This window comes from Corythoichthys intestinalis, chromosome 21 (assembly GCF_030265065.1).
Source record: "Corythoichthys intestinalis isolate RoL2023-P3 chromosome 21, ASM3026506v1, whole genome shotgun sequence".
Taxonomy (NCBI): Eukaryota; Metazoa; Chordata; class Actinopteri; order Syngnathiformes; family Syngnathidae; genus Corythoichthys; species Corythoichthys intestinalis.
Window position 1 is genome coordinate 14574837 of NC_080415.1, and position 15854 is coordinate 14590690.

The 15854-nt window shown below is 38.1% G+C and overlaps 1 protein-coding gene across 1 annotated transcript in view; it reads left to right on the plus strand.

The window, feature by feature from the left end:
• Nucleotides 1–15854, plus strand: part of scn4aa (sodium channel, voltage-gated, type IV, alpha, a) — an 84465-nt gene that overhangs the window by 18509 nt on the left and 50102 nt on the right. The gene's annotated exons all lie outside the window — the stretch shown is intronic.

Below are 15854 nucleotides of genomic sequence, written 5' to 3' on the forward strand. Positions count from 1 at the left end.
ATTAATTCGGGGCAACTGCAACAAATTAAAAGAGTAAAATACTCGACAGCATTAACATTGTTAAAGATTTTAATCACAAGGGGGTTATCCAAGTATTTGTTAAATAATGAAATTACTACAGTGTCAACAAAGAAAATGGGAGAGAAAAAAAAACAAACAAACCTGCTGTCAAGCGCAACTAAACCTTCAGATATGTTTGCTAGTGTTTCTATGGTAACTGAGTCACCTACTTTAATGTCCGCAGACGAATAGTTCCGACTCAAGATTACAGAAATGACTATTTTAATGATTATTACAAAAATCGTACCAAAAGCATCAGATTATGAAAAGAATATAAGGTTGGGTTAACAAATAAAATTAACACTTAAAAAAAAAAAAAAAAAAAAAAAAAATTCCAATTATTTTTTACTCATTTAGTGTATGATTGTTCTTGTGCACAAGTTTTTTTTTTTTAACGCATACGTATATAACGCAAAATAAGTAGCTAAAATCACTCCTTATGTCACTATAAACATGTTTGTATTATGTTAAAAATAATTTTTTAGTTCCTAATTTTACTTTTTTAATTAGTGCACCTGGGTTTAACAACTTCCGGTTTCGATACTAACTGTCGAGTATCAAAAAAAACCTCAAAGGTTTGTAGAATTGCCGAGTTATCTTTATTTTCATTAATATTTGGTTTGATTTTGTGACTCTTGGCTGATCGATAAACCAGAAAGGAAGAGGTTTTATTTATTTATTTTTTAAATAGTTGCTGGAGTCGCCTAGGTGGGAAAGAAAAAAATCGGTAAATTGGTGTGACATGAAAACATATTTATAGATGTGACTGTCACTGATGTAGGGCTGCAGCTATCGATTATTTTAGTAGTCGATTAATCTATGAACTAGTTAGTTCGAATAATTGAGTAATCGGATTAGGACATAAACAAATTAAATACATGAGCCGAGCCTCAAATGGTACAAAAATAAATAAATAAATAAATCTAGGTACAACAAAAGAACAATTGGCTAACTTGCATCGCAAAAGTCCGCTAGCCTAAATGCTATACAATGCTAACTTTTTTTTAAACAATGCTCTTAAAATATTGTTCAAACACATATTCCCACAAAAAAACATGACAAAATAGACCTATAAACTAAATTATGGATGCATTAAAAACATTAGCTCAAACAAAAACTTATGTTGGTCTTAACAGGGAGCTGCTGGGTTCAGCCGTGTAAAATGAGTTATGTTATATTCACTGTTGCCGCTAGAGGGAAGTGTAATCACCCAAATGAATAAAAATAAATGCAAACTCTTTCAAAACAAGCCATTACAACACTACTGTAATTAAACGAATACTCAAAGCAGCTAAATTTAATTTCAAGCTTTTTTTCTAATCGAATTATTCGAGTAAACCGTTTACTTTTTTAATTTTACTTTTTTAATAAGCGCACTTGGTTTTAACGACTTCTGGTTTCGATACCAACCATCGAGTATACAAAAAAAACCTCAAAAGTTTGTCGAATTACCGCGTTATCTTAATTTTCATTGATATTTGGTTTGATTTTGTGACTCTTGGCTGATCGATAAACCAGATAGGACGAGTTTTTTTAAAATTATTTTTTAATAGTTGCTGGAGTCGCCTTAGTGGGAAAGAAATAATCCGTAAATTGGCATGACATGAAAACATATTCGAAGATGTGACTGTCACTGATGTAGGGCTGCAGCTATCGATTATTTTAGTAGTCGATTAATCAATGAACTAGTTGTGGATTAGGAACATAGAAAATTAAAATACATGAGCTGAGCCTCAAATTGTATTAAAAAAATAAAATAAATAAGGATCTAAGTACAAAAAAAGATGAATTGGCTAAATTGCATAGCAAAACTCCACTAGCTTAAATGCTATAAAATGCGAACTTGTTTTGCGCTAAACAAATTGTTCAAACATGTATTCCCACAAAAAAAAAAAAAAAACACGACAAAATAGACCTATAAACTAAACTACAAATGCATTAAAAACATTAGCTCAAACAAAAACTTATATTGGTCTTAACAGGGAGCTGCTGGATTCAGCCGTGCAACACACACAAAAAAAAAGACACGACAACATACACCTATAAACTAAACTACGAATGCATTAAAAGCATTAGCTAAAACAAAAACTTATGTTGGTCTTAACAGGGAGTTGCTGGATTCAGCCGTGTAAAATGAGTTATGTTATAATAACTGTTGCCGCTAGGGGGCAGGTTATCCACCCAAATAAATAAAAATAAATGCAAACTCTTTCAAAACATGCCATTACAGCACTACTGTAATTAAACGAATACTCAAAGCAGCAAAATTTAATTCGAAGCTTTTTTTTAAATCAAATTATTCAAGTAAATCGATTAATCGTTGCAGCACTACACTGATGCTAACATGGCCTTGAGGATATTCCACGGCTCCTCCAGTTTCAGCATGCTGTGGTGCGTCAGCGTCAGCAGCAAGTGCCCAACAGAGACACATTACTACAGTACTGCCGCCGCTGACTGGGGCTGTCAGGGAGCACAAGAGCCTTCTCAGTGCTCGGAACGACAACGACGGCAGGATTTATTCTCCTTCTTGTCCTCTAGACTGGATTTTGCGGGATCATTTGCTCTACAGTGCCAGGTTTTTTGACCTCTTACCTTTCACGTGTGTTCTCGTCTCTCTTTCCTAACTCCAATTTCTTTTCAAGCTGCAGGTTTAATGGCTTTCAAAGTAGTAGTTAGATGTTTATGTGGGAGTGCCTACCTCTATTTTAGGGAAAGACTCACTTTTTTGGTGAATGAGTTTAAAAGGTCATTTATCTCCATTAATGAGGCGCTTCATAGTTTCAAAATATGAACTTTGGAGGTGTTTGGGGTGTCAGTGGCAGTTATTGGACTTGAATTAAAGTTATAGTTAGCGCACATTTGTTCTAATAATAAACTGACCTGTAATTGAGCTTGGGGTCATACTTGGAATGGGGAGACTTGGGCATTCTCTGTAGTGGTTTTGCATGTGTCCCTCAACTGGATGTCCCGTATTGTGGACCTTCTCGCTACGCGGTTAACTCTCGCTATTCTTGGGGGGTTAAGGTGACTGAGCAGCTATGTGGTACCATATGACAAGCTGTTAACTTGCATTTCTGCAAATAATGATCCTGTCCTTTCTTTGCATCATTTCGTGCGGTTAACCACCCCACTTTTTCTCCAGCATCAACATCACAAGGACCCTAACAGGAAATGCTGATTAATTTAAAATTGGCATACAGGTAAATCTGTAAGGTTCAATCATAGACTTTACTATCAGTTGACGGGAAACTGGGTACGGGGCCGCTCTGTAGGGGGCCTATTTTCAAAAACTTGAACTTCAAATATTTTCAAAACTAAAGCCACTAGAGCGACCTAAAACCCATACCTCCATAAGGCATATATGAGTCTCCATGAGCAGCGGCATAAAAAAAATCAGTTGTTCCCTAATAAAATCCCCATTCATAATTTATTTTGTAAGGATACCAAAACTTAAAATGGCGATAAAATGCTCAGATTTTACGCTAGATGCACAAAAATGACCAAATGCAGAGATAATCACCTATATTTTCAGGATCAATAGCAATATTTAACATATAAGTTTTTGCCTGAAATAGTGTATTGAAGTTTTTTTTTTTTTTTTGGTGCAATTTTGACATAAGTTTTCAACAGCTAAAAAAAAATCCCTCAATTTTCACATTAGAAACTTAATACTTGAGGAAAGCATGTAGAATCATCATAATTTTACTCTACAAAAGCAAATTTAGCATTTTTCTAAATACAATCACAAAAAAATAAATAAAAGGGCAGTTGGCCTGAAATAACCTAAACATTCGAATGTAAAGTTACATTATTGTATATGGATACAAAACCCAAGATGGTGGCCAGCACAAAACAAAGAGCTTTTTAAGTTGAAAATTCTTTTGAATAAATGCGTAAATCCCGGAATTTCTATTGTTATGAACGCAAAACAGTCTAGATTCTTGGTTAAAAGCAATTTAACGGGCAGTTAACATTCATTTTACGTAAATATTTCAAGCTAAAGTTAGGCTAATTTTTTCCATTCATTTTACTCTATTCACAAGGTTTCAAAGTGCATGCATGGCATAGGCAGAGTTTGACTTTTGGGGCAGGAGGGGCACAACATGCTGATGACCCCGGAATGCAGTGTCAGCAATAAAATATTTATAATAATAAGTTGACAATGAGCGTTTTTTGTTTCCCATCATCCTTGAGGGGAATTCTAAATCAGTCTGCTTAGGCAATACTTTTCGCCAAGATCGTCATCCATTGAATATAGTATGCCCGCCGGTGTCGTGCCAATGTAGTTACCCCTGTCAAAAATTGTATCTCCTGGGCGGAGCCATATGGAGGTAGATTTGTGTCTTTATTATTTAAAAAAAAAAAAAAGTTGCTTCAATTAAAAAAAAAATTGCTTCAATCAAAATATATTTTTTCAACCAAAAAAAGATCGCTTCAATCGAAAAAAATGTGTTTGAATACAAAAATAAATTTTAAACTAAAAAAAAAAAAGCTATTTTTCTTTGGTTTTTTTTTTTTTTTTTGTTTGTTTTGATTGAAGCAACTTTTTTGATTTAAGTAATGTTGATTTGTGTTTAGGCCACATTTTGACAAGGACATTTTTTCCTTTAATATTCAATCAAAAAATAAGTTTCTTCAAAAAATATATATTTTCAAAAAGAAAAATCACTTCAATCAAAAAAAGAAAAATTTCAATCATGGAAAAAGTTTTTGAATGCGAAAAAATATTTGAGATTGAAAAATTTGCATTTGAACACTTCATTTTTCATCAAAAAAGTTTTCCTTGATTGAAGCAATCCTTTTTTTTTTGTTTGGGCAATATTATGGGTAGGACATTTGTTTCTAAATCATTTAATCCCCCAAAAAGTTGCTTCAATCAAAAAAAAAAAAAAAAATATATATATATATATATATATATATATATTTTTTTTTTCAATCAAAGAAAATAATCATTTGAAAAAAAATTGCCCTCCCCTAATTTTTTTTTTTAAATTATATGCAAAGCAAATGACAGTCTAAGTTGCTAGTCACATGATCTGAAAAATAATTTTGACCCATTATAATTTTTTTTTTGTGTTCATTTCATTCATTTTTGTTGCTGTTTTATTGCTTTACAACTTTTATGTATAGGAAAGTCACTTACATGCAATGACATTTTTTGGCCAACGGGGGGGCTGCCCCCCCCCCTTAAAATCCGCTTATGATGCATGGTGCTATTATATATAATAATTACCCTGAATCCCCGACCAAATCACTCTTGAGACACTCCTGCACTCCTTATATGCACTAAAACTTTCGCCCTGTGTCCACCTAAATCCCGCGTTAGAACGCAGCGTGTGTTTGAGTGTATCACAGTGAAAGCTGACACGACGCTCTGTTTGGCCCGGCCCACTACTGGAAGCCGTAGCGCAATGCCTGTTAGGAACTGCCTTGTCAACTGATAGTATAGTCTATAGTATAATTTAGGATTCTCCATCCAAAGGTTTTTTATATATTTGTTCCAGGCCTGCACAAAATATAAAAGATATTACTACCAAAGCATTTGTAACTGCAGTCATTTTCTGGGACAAATTGAGCATTATCTGACAGAATTGCAGGAGTTCCAATACTTTTGGCCAGCACTGTAGTTGGAAGATTTTGGTAGAAATTTGCTGGTTCCTCATTTATTTATTTTATTTTTTAAACATTTGATTCTTTTCACGAGCGTATTGATAACCTTTTGGGATGGAAAGTATCACGATATATCCCCCATTTCGATATTTTGTCACACTACTGGTTTTAATATTGCAATATATATATCGCAATATATCGCAAACCCCCAAAAAGTCACAATGTAAGTTTTTACAATATCGTTCAGCTCTAGTTTGTTCTCTTTACCAAAGCTTCCTCTTTCCAAGTGTGTTTGCTGCTTCTGCCCTCACATATTTGGTGAACTCTTGGACAGCAAGGCATGGGTTTTGGGTTTCTTTCACCAAGCAGGGCCATGTGACTGTGCGCTTGGCCACGGCCGCTCTGTTTTCCCAGGGAAGTAAAAAGGTGAAGTGAGGTTAAAGCTTATCTTGCGACGACACAATTTTATGGCTCTTGATTCCCATACCTAGCTGTGTGGTATCGACCGATGCTGATACCACACAGCCGGTTGTTGTAATCTGTACTGATACCACGTCTTGTAAAAATATATAAAATATTGCTTTTAATACTAAATTACTCTCTACTGAAGATCGTTTTTTAAAAATGACCGATTATTCGTAGTTAGAGGGGCTGATAACCGATTTTTGGAGCTGATATTCATTTGCAGTACGGTAAAAGTGTAAAAATTGGCGTAAAAAAATTGAATAATGCAAACACTGAACTTCATTGAAATGTCTAAAGAATGTTTATTTATTCACACAAATAGAAAATAATAGCTAATAATAGGGGGTGGCGTGGTTCAGTGGTAGAGGAGTTGTTCCCCAACCCAGAGGTTGTGGGGCCATTCGAGCGTGTGCAAGTAAGGGGGAAAGTTGGACTTGGAGCAATAGTATATTTAATAAAAGTATAATAACTAGGGCTATCAAATGATTAAAATTTCTAATCGACTTAATCACGGCTTAAAAATTAATCGTAATTAATCGCAATTCAAACCATCTCTCAAATATGCCATATTTTTCTGTAAATTATAGTTGGAATGGAAAGATAAGACGGATATATACATTCAACATACTGTACACAAGTACTGTATTTGTTTATTATAACAATAAATCCACAAGATGGCATTAACATTATTAATATTCTTCTGTGAAAAGAGATCCACGGATAGAAAGATTTGTAATTCTTAAATGATAAATGTGAGTACAACTTATATTTTTATATTAAAACCCCTCTGTATGTTTTCGTTTTAATAAAATTTGTAAAATTTTATCAAAAAATCAAAAATAAAAAAAAAACAACTAATAGCTCGCCATTGTGGAAGGTAGTGATTGAAATACACCACAAGGTGTCAAGGGCGAGTTTTGAATTAATTAGCGATCTAGCCAAGTTTTTCTAGTGCATTTTGCCCCTCGACTGACGCTGTAGTTTCCGGGTTCATTGTACTGTTCCTTACGTTTATTTGAGTGTTGCCTTCACAACGTACGAGACCTCTGATAGTTTGTATATTGTGACTAAATGTTGCCATCTAGTGTATTTGTTGAGCTAAACGAAATGTTTGAATAGAGTTTCACCAAAGTCTTAGTATTGTTTTGTATAGCTATTTTGATTGGGAATGCCAGTTGTCTTTGCATTGAGCGCTTTTCTTTTTGTGGACATTATTTTTTTTGAGAGATAGGAATTTTGTTTTTGTTGTGCTTTCAGTAAATGATACTGTAGCGACTTAACTGTTCCGCCCAAATGCATGATGGGAAGTTGGGCAACCATGACTGTCAGTGGTGGCTGCAAATGGTATATCTTCTCTGCGTTGTGTTCAATACAGGGTGTTAAGAAATAGATTTTTCTCCTGTCATTCGACCCCACGTCGCTTGCCACAATAGTTATAACTGTTGTGGAAGAGATGCCAAAGCTTATGCCAATAAATAGCGCAGCCCCAATGAATGCCTGAGTCCATTCCTCTCGCTTGTCTCTGCCTCTTAGCGCTCAATATACATAAAACGGTGCATTGCTGCAAACAGACTTATCGGGGTCGCGCATGCGTTAAATGAGTTGAATATTTTAACGTGATTAATTTAAAAAATTAATTACCGCCTGTTAATGCGATAAAGTTGACAGCCCTAATACGCCTCGGTCTCATACAGCACTTTTTAGGACACTCAAAGTGCCCGGCTTCTACTACATTAGGACATAAAACTACAATAACATAGTCCACTCACTGCTATCTTGCTTCCTTTTCTCCTCTTCTGCTTTTTTTTCCTTTTGTCGCTTCCAGAAGGATAACTTCTCTTCATTTTGGATATACGCCAATTAAAAAAAAAGCCAAATCGCCGCTCACGTCACGTGATGGAGGGGGGTGTGAGTGAAGGGGCCCCTTCAGGGAACTCAAACACAAGGCTTTCACTGGCACTGTCGCACTTGTCGCTGCGACACTGCAGTCAAGCTGCGTGTGCTAAATCTGTTGGCCCTCTGGGGGCGCCTGCTGGCTGGGGGCCCTAGGCAATTGCCTGGTTTGCTTAATGGGACGTGACGCCTCTGAGTATCTTTGAGCTAGACATTAAACACCACATTGCTCCTGGTGCTGCGTCACCTGTAGGTAGATAAGGATATGAAGCGCCTTGAGGGCCTTAAAAAGGTGCTATGATGCAATACAAGTGTAATTCCATTTACCATAACTATTTAACCAATCAGAGAACGGGGTGAATACTAGTGTAGGAGACAGCAGGCAGGAGAGATAGGCGCGGCTGCATCTGAGCCGAAATAACCCACTTTTCAGTTGATTTTTTTTTTCATATAGACAAGTTTCCGAGGTACTTCCACTTTACCTCATGTCTGCAAGCAACTTCCGTTTGAGAATTTCTCCATTCAAAACAACAGAGGAGCTGAAGTAACATTCCTCATCAAAATCCCTTGAAAAAGACAATTTGGAAATACGGCATCCATCTGCCATCATCACGACAGGGGAGGGCAACATGTTGCTGAAGGCAAATGTGGAACCAAGCTCGTGCCACCACAAAGAACGGGTGTTTTTCTAGCAGTATTGCTGCTGTGTTATGGAAGGTATGTTCTTCCTATCCCTGCATTTTCATGTGTCCTGTGCTCAAAAAAATACTAAAGCTAAAATCTTGCGCATTAAACGACTTCTTGTGTTTGATATTGACATTTAGATATTGATCGTAATTAATAATATTATTTACTACAACTACTGCATCTGTTGCTAGCTTGTTGCTAATCAGTACGTGTAGATGGCACAATTATATCAAAGCATGAATGTAAGTGTTACAAGCTTTTTGTTTGTTTGTTTACAGGCGGAAAACGATGTGCCTCGCAACAACACTTACTGTACGTTGATGGACATACAGTGGGGCAAATAAGTATTTAGTCAACCACCAATTGTGCATGTTCTCCTTCTTGAAAAGATTATAGAGGCCTGTAATTGTCAACATGGGTAAACCTCAACCATGAGAGACAGAATGTGGGGAAAAAAAAACAGAAAATCACATTGTTTGATTTTTAAATAATTTATTTCCAAATTAGAGTGGAAAACAAGTATTTGGTCACCCACAAACAAGCAAGATTTCTGGCTGTCAAAGAGGTCTAACTTCTTCTAACGAGGTATACCGAGGTCTAACGAGGCTCCACTCGTTACCTTTATTAATGGCACCTGTTTTAACTCATTATCGGTATAAAAGACACCTGTCCACAACTCAGTCAGTCACACTCCAAACTCCACTATAGCCAAGACTAAAGCGCTGTCGAAGGACACCAGAGACAAAATTGTAGACCTGCACCAGGCTGGGAAGACTGAATCTGCAATAGGTAAAATGCTTGGTGTAAAGAAATCAACTGTGGGAGCAATTATTAGAAAATGGAAGACATACAAGACCACTGATAATCTCCCTTGATCTGGAGCGCCATGCAAGATCTCACCCCGTGGCCTCAAAATGATAACAAGAACGGTGAGCAAAAATCCCAGAACCACACGGGGTGACCAAGTGAATGACCTACAGAGAGCTGGGACCACAGTAACAAAGGCTACTATCAGTAACACAATGCGCCGCCAGGGACTCAAATCCTGCACTGCCAGACGTGTCCCCCTGCTGAAGCCAGTACACGTCCAGGCCCGTCTGCGGTTCGCTAGAGAGCATTTGGATGATCCAGAAGAGGACTAGGAGAATGTGTTATGGTCAGATGAAACCAAAATAGAACTTTTGGTCGAAACACAGGTTTTCGTGTTTGGAGGAGAAAGAATACTGAATTGCATCCGAAGAACACCATACCCACTGTGAAGCATGGGGGTGGAAACATCCTGCTTTGGGGCTGTTTTTCTGCAAAGGGACCAGGAGACTGATCTGTGCAAAGGAAAGAATGAATAGGGCCATGTATCGATAGATTTTGAGTGAAAATCTCCTTCCATCAGCAAGGGCATTGAAGATGAGACATGGATGGGTCTTTAAGCATGACAATGATTCCAAACACACGGACAGGGCAACAAAGGAGTGGCTTCGTAAGAAGCATTTCAAGGTCCTGGAGTGGCCTAGCCAGTCTCCAGATCTCAACCCCATAGAAAATCTGTGGAGGGAGTTGAAAGTCGGTGTTGCCTAATGACAGCCCCAAAACATCACTGCTCTAGTGGAGATCTGCATGGAGGAATGGGCCAAAATACCAGCAACAGTGTGTGAAAAGCTTGTGAAGAGTTACAGAAAACGTTTGGCCTCCGTTATTGCCAACAAAGGGTACATAACAAAGTACTGAGATGAACTTTTGGAATTGACCAAATACTTATTTTCCACCACGATTTGCAAATAAATTCTTTAAAAATCAGATAATGTGATTTTCTGTTTTTTTTCCCCACATTCTGTCTCTCATGGTTGAGGTTTACCCATGTTGACGATTACAGGCCTCTCTAAGATTTTCAAGTGGGAGAACTTGCACAATTAGCGGTTGACTAAATACTTATTTGCCCCACTGTATGTCGTGACTACATGTGTTCTACCCGGGAGCAGCAGAGCGGCTGGGGCTGGAGACGGTGGCTCGCCTCCGGGCGGACCGTCAGCTCGATCCCGAGATCCAACCATAGCTTTTTAACTGCAGCAACTTTAAGATATGCCTTTAGAACTGCAATTACTGACATTAGCGGGAGAAAGCCCGTCTGGAGGCCATAACCTTGGGTGAAAGTTTGGCGAGGCTCCGGAGCTCGGCTTTCTGATATCACATTGTCGTATGCTATATTTCTAATAATTTTATAATTTGTGATTTATTGACCTGTTTTGCACATGCACCAATCATTTTAAAAAAAACAAGAAATGGAATCCTGTTGTCCCAATGTTTTATTGCGATCAATATCTGCAATAAAAAAATAATGACGTAGTACTTTTGTTTATATCTACATACCTTATACTATTCCTTGTAACAACAAAATCCATGTCAGCCCTTCTGCTTTGGGCAAATGCAATATAATATGTAATTTCACCTTATTTTGGTCCCTCAAGTGGCCTGCGTATCAATCTACACCTCACGTCAACACAGGCTGACAGATTGCAATAATTTTGTCCACGAATGATCAACGAAGTGATTAGAACAATCATTCAATCTCATCTACGTCTCATCTACGTTGTGCTGAATCCACTTTTGGAGATTCCGTGGGTTTCTCTGGCTTGATTTAGCTGTTTTAACTCAGACAACACACTGCTGCCTTCAACCGCATCTCGTTAAGTTTTTTCAAAAACGGAAGTTCGAAGCAGAAATTTTTCAAGATGTCGCCGCCTATATTTCGCTCAGGAAGCTTGTCTATCGGCCGGTCGGATTAAAAAAAAAGGCAGATACCGAAAAGGGTCAAATTTCCAAATATCGGTGCCGATAATCGGTCTATCTCTACTGCGTACTCACTTTACTGCCAAGTAAATGCGATATTGGCATGGTCTTATCTCATTGTCCACCATTGATGGCGCTAGATATCTACTAGTGATGAACTTGAATTGGTGGAGGGTGCATTTTGGCCAGAGGAAGAACACATTTTATTTTTTTTAACTCATTGGCTGCCATTGACTGCACTAGACGTCCAATCCATCTGGAGTGGGAGGCTGCATTATTTGCCACACTCTTGGATTGGATGTCTACTAGTGATAAACTCATAGGAATTCAGTGGCGAAGGATGACTGAACGCCACTCAATTGGGCGTCTGTCATGATCTTGGGAAGGGAGACAACTGACAAGTGCTCATTTTTTCTACGGTGGTGTGCGCAGTTGGCAGCCATCTTGGGATCGGCAACCAGCGGAATCCAGATCTTGAAAAGTCATATTGTACAGCATTTGCACTTAGTACTATCTGAAATGAGTTACGTCATTATAGAGCCGAATCTATGTTTTTTTTGTTTTGTTTTGTTTTTTTAGGGCAACATCAATATTTTAGCTCTTTTTTTCAATTTTGAGCGATAAACTATTGATTATTTATTTTTCTTCCTTTAAAGCAAATCCAGCACACAGTCACTAGCCACGTTTACATGCTGACTTTTATTCATACCGATTCAAATCATTCCGAATGGAAATTTCAGATCAGCTGTTTACATGTCACTTCATCTATTCCGATCCAGCGTTTACATGTGTCTGCCTTTATTCCGAAAGGACGTTTGACAACTGCCGTCTGACATGCGCAGATTAATCAAAACAAAGCGTCACGTTGCAAAACATGGAGATCGATCGTCAGAGTGCTGCTGTTTTAACTTTAACCCACTTGTTGTGTTTGTGGGGTTGTATCCGCTTCTGCTGTTTTGCTCTTTTGCCTTGTAGTAGCCGGTTGGCAGCGTTTTCCACCGATTTCTAATCTGGTCAACGCTCCGGTCTATTCCGGCTTCGTGTAACCTCTCGTGAACTTTTTTAAATAGTTCACTGTTCCTCGTTTTACGCCCGTCTAAGCGAGCAATTATATTCAATTCTTTTAAAGTTTGAATTAAATACAATCTTTCCGCCGGACTCCAATTAGATGCGCTGTGCTTGGAAGCCATGTTGCAAGTGACGTTACTTACGTCACCAAGTGACGTCACCACGTCAGTATGGAGCATGTGCAGAAAGAACGCAACCAGACACAATTCCGCTTCCCTGTTTACATGATATAATTTTACTTCTAATCGGTTTGGGAAAAGGAATATTCCACCCCTGTGAATCGGAATGAAATTCCATTCGGTTTGGGCCTGTTCATTCCGAATGAGGTGTTTATATGGAACACATTTATTCGGTTTGAACAAATATTCCGATTGTAATTGGAATATTTGGCTCCATGTAAACGTGGCAATTGATTTTCTTTTTTGATAAATGGAACCACATCCTGTACAATATTCCTTTTAAGAAAGTGCAACCTCTGCATTTTGTTTTCCTTTTAGGAAAGTGCAGTATCAATTTTTAGGACTATGATACACCAATAGTAGTTTGTGTCAATTATGGAAACTGCAACACCAACAGAGTATGGTCTTCTGCAATAGCTTGACCAGTGAGAACTATCGTATAAATCTTCAATATTACTGTATTGGCCCGAATATGAGACGGCCCTGATTATAAGATGACCCCCTCTTTTTCAAGACTCAAGTTTGAAAAAAAAAACTTTTTGAACACCAAATTAATTTTTATACAGAAAATAATTACAGTACATCTGAAACAAATGATTATAACAATATATTTGAGAGAAAAAGCATGTTATTTTGCCTCATTCAAATCTTAATATCTGAACATTTAAATATGTAAACTAAAGTGCAATCACATTCGTAAATGAATGGCTTCTGTTTTTTTTTAAATGTAAATAAACCAATCTATTTTGATAAAACAATAAAATTACAATAACTGCATTAACCATCAAAGTGAGGTCTAACTGTAACTGTAACAAATCTGAATAAGGAAAAACATTGCAATAAAATAATGCAAACTGGTTAAACTTAAGAGTAGCTGAGATCTCTCATTACAGAACATTACTCCTCAAGTTCAGCATTTCCTTCAATGATATCTGGCGCCATCTAGCGTCGTGATTGGGGAGAGTAGCTGAGATCTGTTATGACAGAACATCGCTTCAATGATATTTGGCACCATCTAGCGTCGTGAATGGGTATGATGTCTAGACCGCGAATATAAGACGACCCCCACTTTTTCAGTCTTATTTCAATGCAAAAAACACCGTCTCTTATTCGGGCCAAAACGGTAGTTAGTTACCTTTATTTCTCATCGTGCTTTTATTCACATTGGCGAAATGCATAAATGTCAACAGGTTTGACTTTTGAGAGTGCAACATCATTGGGTTGTCTTCTTTTTAGGAAACACCACTTAGGTGGTATGGCAAGAATGCAGACACAGCTGTGGGTCCTGTGCTTTCGTCACTGTCATTAAATCACAAGGCTGGCCCATATGTCTGCGGGGCCTCAGTAGCCCGCGGCTCGGCTTAGCTCTGGTCTTTACAGCTCGCCTGGGTATGCCCGGTCGCGCAAGCAGCTGGCTTCTCGGCAGCAGCGGTACGATACGTGCAGATATTTCCAGAGACATCAGACCCAGAGGGCCCATGTGGCCAATCTTGACCATGTAATGCACAAGCTGCGGTTTGTAGGTGCAAAGCTAGGAATTAGTTGGGTGCTGAGGGTTAAGAAACTCAGTTGCTCCCTATAGGGTTAGTAATACAAGCTTAATTGGTGTTTGACAAGGCGCTAATGCCGGCACAGCACAGAGGCGTGATTTGACCCCGTGAGAACAGGGGAAGAAAATGTTATAACATTATACTGTACTGTATTAATGTGACATATACGGCATAATTCTCCATTAGAATCCGAAGTTGTACACAGCTTCAACAACAAATCGCAACCGTATGAAATATAAAACACTATTTTGGAACACAAACAGTGGCTCTTGCGAAAGGAGTGTCGACATTCCGAGGTGTGACTCAGTGGTGTCCACGTTACCGCATCCGTATCCCCTGCCAGAATGTCAAAGGTGGCTTGGCTTTTACTTTCAGGGGAAGTGTTATATATACTGTCGCGGTAGGACAGCAGAAATCTAACGTTACTGCGCTCTTCTTAGGATGACTGTAGGAGTTGCGTTGAGCTGAGTATTTCAATCGGGTTCACGAAGAAGCAATACGCACTTCAATGCGAGTCAAAATAAAAGTCAAACAAAATATAGTTGGATGCGCAGTGTTTATTTTCAGTGTTTGAATTTAGTAGAAGTCAAATAAACGTAAATTTGCGATATATCACGACAGTGGTAGCTCTACTTACGAACGTCTCTACATACAGAATTTTCAGGTGAAGACACGCCTCAACTGGAAAATATTGCCTCTTGTTCTGAAAGAAATTTCAGGATACGAAAAGGCAAAAATACAGAATTGTATGTATACATGGGCGATATGACGATATAAAACCGTCTCACGATCTTAAGTGCTGAAGGTACGTATTTTTTAGGACATCGTTATATCGCGGTTTATTAACTTTTATTTCAAACCCACTCACATCATTAGTCTCCCTTTCTCCCTTTTTACACTTCCTCGTCAGGCTCTCTAGTCTAGGCCAATCAATAGACTGGAAAGTGAGTGACGCCGCCCGGTAGCACACGCCCACTGTTACCACTTTCACAAAGGAGGTGTGCGTCATGGCGGACGCAGCAGAGAACGAGCTTAGCGAGGCAGAAGAGTTAACCACTAAGAAAAACTCCACATCGATTGTTTGGAACTGGTTTGGCTTCAGACTGGACGATATAGATCAAAAAAACATAATTTGCAAGATTTGCAAGGAACACGTGACGGCAACACATCAAACTTATTCCACCATTTGAATCGAAAACATCCAAAGCAATATACTGAGAGCCAAACTGCCAAAGCTAAAAAGCCAACCTCCGCTACAGGTTAAAAGCAACAAAAACTTTCAGATGCTTTCCTAAAATGCACTCCCTACGAGAAAAGTGGTAAACGATGGAATGACATTACTGACGCAATACCCTTTTATCTGGCAAAAGATATGTGTCCTATTCAAACAGTTGATGGAGTCGGTTTTGCGAAAATGATTAAAGTTTTAGATCCTCGCTACCAGCTGCCTAGTCGAAAATAGCGTTTTAAAAATATCGTGATAATATCAAAACCGTGATATTGTCTTGGGAATACCGGATATATATTTTTTCCCATATCGCCCAACCCTAATTGTATG